Source organism: Lathyrus oleraceus, chromosome 5 (assembly GCF_024323335.1).
Source record: "Lathyrus oleraceus cultivar Zhongwan6 chromosome 5, CAAS_Psat_ZW6_1.0, whole genome shotgun sequence".
NCBI classification, from domain to species: domain Eukaryota; kingdom Viridiplantae; phylum Streptophyta; class Magnoliopsida; order Fabales; family Fabaceae; genus Lathyrus; species Lathyrus oleraceus.
This window is the reverse complement of record NC_066583.1, coordinates 392423478-392429708: the sequence shown is the minus strand read 5'-3', so window position 1 is coordinate 392429708 and position 6231 is coordinate 392423478. Positions and strand designations below refer to the sequence as shown.

Genomic DNA, 6231 nt, shown 5'->3' with positions numbered 1-6231 from the left:
CATACTCTCCTACAACAATATAATATACAACAACCAACAACATCAATTACTACATAAGGTATCCTGACAAAAGTGAACACTTCATGAATTAAATGGCTTCAAATTAGACTTCATAAGCTCATAAATTACGCGATCATAACATGTTATCAGTATTGCACATCAGAATTAGAAGGCGAGATTGATTATGAGGAAGAATCTGATTCTAATCCAGATTCTGATGGTGATTCAGATTCTGGTGGTAGTCCAGATTATGAGAATATTCCAAATTCTAAAGGTGGTCATGCTTCTGAAGTCGGTACTTCTGGAGTTCCAACATCTGATACTATTCTAGAATCAGAAGGTTCTGAACAAGTTCAGAGGCCACAAAGAATCAGAAACATTTCGAGAAGGTTTACAGAGTTTTACATGCTGCAAGATACTGAAGGGGAAATTATTCAGTGTGCCATATTAGTAGACTATAGACCAGTGAGTACGGAAGAAGCTCTCAAGAAGAAAGTATGGCTGAAGGCCATGAAAGATAAACTAGATTCCATAAAGAGAAACAAAACTTGGAAGATGACAAAACTTCCAAAGAATAAGAAAGCCATTAGCATGAGATGGGTTTATAAGGTGAAGTTAATGCTAGATGGATCAATTGGAAAACATAAAGCAAGGTTAGTTTTAAGTGGTTTTATGCAGAAACCTAAGTTATATTACTTTTAAGTGTTTGCGCTGTAGCAAGACATGACACAATTAGGTTGGTGATTGCGATAAATGCTAACATGAATTGGCCTATAATGCATTTAGACGTTAAATCTGCATTTCTGAACGGTCCATTAGAGGAAGACGTTTATGTGTCACAACCTCCTGGATTTGAGAAAAAGAATCCGGAAGGGATGGTGTACAGATTATACAAAGCCTTGTATGGACTGAATCAAGCCCCTAGAGCTTGGAATCTAAAAATATATTCATCTTTCAAGAAGCAGGGATTTCAGAAATGTTAGATGGAGTATGGTGTCTATGTTCAACATGCTTCTGAAGGATATATAATTATGGTGTCTCTGTATATTGATGACATATTTCTAACAGGAAGTTGTGAACATGAGATAGCTAAGTTAAAGAAGGAGGTGATGAATGAGTTTGAGATGAATGATCTAGGAAATATGGTTTATTTTCTAGGGATGTAAATGTGTACTGTAAGAAAGGCATAATTTTACATCAGAGGAAATACGAACTTGAGCTTCTGAAGAGGTTTGAGCTATTGAGTTGTAAAGTTGATGTCACACCTGCTGATATAAATCAGAAATTGGATTTTGAATCTGATGGTGATGATTTAGATGCGATAATGTTCAAGAAGATGGCAGGGTCTATGAGGTATTTGTGTAATACTAGACCTTATATTTGCTATGCAGTTGGAATGATGAGTAGGTTTATGAGTAAACCGATGTGGTCTCATTACCAAGCTGCTGTAAGATTTCCGAGGTATATAAAAGGAACTCTGAAGTATGGATTTTTGTTCCCTTCTGTTGCTGAAACTGGCTCAGAACTTCTGAATTACTCAGATTCTGATTCGTGTAGAGACAAAGTTGACATAATAAGTACTTATGGATACTTGTTTATGTTTTTGGGAAGTCCTATTTATTGGTGTTCTAAGAAGCAACCAGTGGTTTCTTTGTCAACCTGTGAAGCATAATATATTGTGGTGTTGTGACTGCATGTTAAGCTGTGTGGCTTCTGAATTTTCTGCAGGATCTGAAGATCAAGGTAAACAAGCCTCTGAAGCTGATGATCAATAACAAGTATGCAATAAATCTTGCCAAGAACCCAATACTGAATGGGAGAAGCAAGCATATTGAGACTAAGTATCACTTTCTAAGAAACCAAGTTCAGAATAGAGTGTTAGAAGTTGTGCATTGTAGCACCCAGAAGCATCTGACAAATATTCTGACAAAGTATATCAAGATTGATCAATTTCTCCGCTTGACGGATGGAATTGGTGTTGTTAGTTTTGGTTAGGCTGAATATAAATTAAGAGATGATACTAGAATTAACTCATATTTTGTATAAACTTGTTGACAAAGCTTGTTTGAAGATATTTTAGTATTTCATAAAAGTTCCACTTGTATTTAAGCAAGTGAGTGATGTGCGCATTATTACCTTTTTATTCCTTTTGTAGTGTGTGCGTGTGTGCGTGTGTGTTGTATGTGTGCATTTTTCTGTGCAACCATTTTGTAACCATTTCAAGAGTAGTGGAAGTTTGTTATTATTCTCTCTTCACTCTCTTGTTCATTGTTCATCTTTATCACCTTATGTACCAACATAGGGGACGCTTCCCATTGTTCATGATTGCTCTAGGACGTATGACTCGTCCAACTTTTATAAATTTCCCTCTCAAACCTCTTTCTCTTGCAACACTCATGTTTTGTTCCTCCAGTTTCCACCATCAAAAACACAATAGGAGAAAACAACCATATCCTGTGAACGGAAACCATGTAACATTGGTTACACCAAAGATTAACATGTATTTTCAATATTCATAATATATACTGATAGATATTCATATTTGAGAAAAACTAACCGTTTCAAAATAAATATGTACTGAAACATATTTACCACCATTAATGGCACTATCCTATATCATTCTTTTAACCAAAGATTCACCTATGGTTAATATAGATCTTGAGAACCGGAAAGCCGCATAATTTTCTAAGCACCTGAGACGCCGGGAAATTGGAGGAGCATCAAAAGACAACCTATTTTCATAAGGTGAAAATCTTATAACCCTGCATGAATAAAATCAAGTTCAATACATGATTAAGACTTTAAGCCTCCTTATCATCAGGCGCCATATCAATAACCTTAAACTGTTTAAGTAATAACTATTAGAGATCAAAATGAATGACAAAACTATGTCATCAACAAACATCATATACTAACTTTTGTTCAAGTAACTTTGGGGAGTACCACATCTCTATAAAACTGAATGGAGGACCATGCCCTTATCTTGAAATTTTGAGCATTTGTCATGTTTCCTCCAAATCTTTCCATTAGAACTCATGAATCTTGTCAACCACTCGTACATCATTTTTAAGGGTATCGATAAAATATTCTTCATCATAAATATCCCTGAATTCGTTGGACACGAGAAATATTATGAATCAATTTGGGTTGTTTCAAACTAAATTAACAACACCATCGTGGACCTTAAGAAATGCATGACAATCAATAAATATTAAAAAGCATGAATATAACTCAAAATATTCCATCTGACAAAATAGGTCAGAAACACAAATTAAACAAACTTGTGATCTTTCCATATGCTATGATAATGGAAGTTAGGGAATACAAGGGTAGCATTTAGATAGCCAACCATAACAACAACATTACATATCTATAAAGCAATGACATTATTCACAAAATAAGTGAATAAGAATAAATTAAATATGCTTTCAATATTTGAAAACACAGAATGTACTAAAAACACTAACTTATGTCCTCTGCTGATTTAAACCACCATTAGCATATATATATATATATATATATATATATATATATATATATATATATATATATATATATATATATATATATATATATATATATATATATATATATATATATATATACATATATATATCCAATAGATTCGGGTATCCCTATCAACAACATTTTAAAAAAATTGAAAATAATATGCGACACAAAGTGGTGGAAGAATATGCAGGTATGATTTCCAACATACTCTCCTTCAACAATATAATATACAACAACAACCAACAACATCGATTCCTACATAAGATATCCTGACAAAAGTGAACACTTCATAAATTAAATGGCTTCAAATTACACGATCATAACATGTTATCAGTATAACATATAAGAATCAGAAGGCAAGATTGATAATGAGGAAGAATCTGATTCTGATCTAGATTCTGATGGTGATTTTGATTCTTGTGGTAGTCGCGATTATGAGGATATTCGAGATTCTGAGGATGGTCATGCTTATGAAGTCGGTACTTCTGAAGTTCCAGCATCTGATACCATTCCATAACACTACGCCAAATAAGGGAAAAGAGGGCGCTTATTTTGGCCTATAACAGCGCTTTTAAGCGCCCTCTAATCTGGCGCTGGCATAGGTAAAGACAACGCTTTGTTCTCCTGGAGAAAGCGCTGTCTAAAGTGGCCACATTATAGTGCGCTTTAAGAAAAAAGCGCCCTCTGGAGTGGTCCATAAAGGGACACCTTAGAGGGCGCTTTCTGGAAAAAGCGCCCTCTAAAGTTGTCAGTGTAAAGTGTTTAGAGGGCGCTTTCTGGAAAAAACGCCCTCTAAAGTTGTCAATGTAAAGTGTTTAGAGGGCGCTTTCAGGAAGAAGCGCCCTCTAAAGTTGTCATTGTAAAGTGTTTAGAGGGCGCTTTCAGGAAAAAGCGCCCTCTAAAGTTGTCAATGTAAAGTGTTTAGAGGGCGCTTTCAGGAAAAAGCGCCCTCTAAAGTTGTCAATGTAAAGTGTTTAGAGGGCGCTTTCTGGACAAAGCGCCCTCTAAGGTGTTAGTTATTTTAAAAAAATTTGTTTGAAAAACAGTGGATATATATTTAATTGGTAACCTGTTCGCATGCTGCAAAAGTGTAAAATTCATATTGATTTCATCCTTTAATCCAATGTTATACACCATTAATCCATTGACATATACAACATGAATCCATTTATATACAACATTAATCCTCCATATATACAACATTAATATATGATTCTTTGATCAACAATATACAACAACATATTCTCAAAGTACTACAATTAAGAGAATAAAACATAGCAACCAACACCCAGTGACCACTGTATCCAAAAGCTGTCTAGTAGTTCTAACCAATACTAAACAAAAACGCCCATCCACCCATGGTGGCAAACATGTTCTGTATATCCAAAAGTTGTCTAGTAGTTCTATCGCACATCCATACAAAATAAGGCTCAACCAAAACAACAAATGGCAGCATAAGTAGTCCCCTGCAAAAAGAACACGTCCAAATGCAAATAACACAGAACTGTCAAAAGGCGATTGAGCAACAAATAGTAAACAATGGCATAAAGTTAAATGACATAGCTAATATTACCTGAATTCCTGCATGGCTGTTAAGGTAAAAATCAAATTCCCTAGGGTGACAAACGCTGGTGTCTACCACGGTTCCTTTGACAATTTAGAATAACAAAATCAGCAAAACGTGATAAATTCAAATGATAATATATACCAGCTGCGTTGAGAAATATATTGAAAAAACCTGGCATAATATTTCCACTTCTATCGGTCTCTTTGGGGTTGACAGGAAAGAGACGGGTGTGATGTCTCTTTTGGACCACTACAAAAGTAACTTTAGGTAGATACCCATCCTCTATTGAGACACAAGCCTGATGAAAAAAAATTAAAAATTAAACGCAGAGAATTTAGTGGTGTATTTTATGAACGACAAAGTAACAAGAAATCAACTTTGAGAAGTCCTAAATTCTGCCTACAATACAGGGCTGCAAAGTTGATGCAACAAAAAACATATAACAATATATGGTAAGTACCTGTATCTCCGACCATATTTTTTCTTTGCCAACCTTCAAGTCCGGACTTCTCCAATTATCACATGTAATCGGAATATGTTGTCGAACAAGGAAACCAATGTAACTTGCCAACATTGAACCCTTATCTTTTGAAGATAGAATTGATATATGTTTAGATGGACATGTTCCATTGTCGTAGAGGGATACTTTCAAATATCCAGCATCATCATCTACGCGAATGAGGCTTGACGACAATAGAGCATCTCCATCTAAACAAATATCCAGCATCATCATTTTACCTGTAAAAAAGAAAACAATTAAAATCAGATGACAAATGTAAAAACAATTAAAATCATAAAAGTCATTTTACCTGTAATAAAGAAAACAATTAAAATCATTTGACCTGTACCTTTTTCACTAAGTTCTCTTTCTTTTCTTGGTTGGAATATGTTCTACATGTCTCTTAACAACACGGACGGTTGGATTGATCCAAATACCCTCCTTCAAGTGCTTCTGCAATCTCTTCAACTCGATCACAATCGTATGTATCTGCGCCACTATAGTTTAAGGCATAGGTCGTACTATCCCCCGGTTCAACATTCTCGTTACTTTTCTCACCATGCAAATTCCAACATGTATAACTTCGATCAATTCCATGCCTCATTAGATGCGATGTCAACTGAACTGCGTCAACCCGTTTCCCATAACAACAACC

At 35.1% G+C, this 6231-nt stretch overlaps 1 long non-coding RNA gene and 1 pseudogene across 1 annotated transcript; both read right to left on the bottom strand.

The window, feature by feature from the left end:
• Nucleotides 1-2281: 2281 nt before the first annotated feature.
• Nucleotides 2282-3509, bottom strand: LOC127080938 (protein ESMERALDA 1-like; annotated as a pseudogene).
• A 1240-nt stretch (nucleotides 3510-4749) lies between these two features.
• Nucleotides 4750-5377, bottom strand: LOC127085025 (uncharacterized). Its single transcript, XR_007788888.1, has 3 exons — nucleotides 5249-5377; nucleotides 5084-5157; nucleotides 4750-4976 (listed from the first exon to the last, which is right to left on the bottom strand). It is a non-coding gene; the product is annotated as an uncharacterized LOC127085025 (long non-coding RNA).
• Nucleotides 5378-6231: the final 854 nt, after the last annotated feature.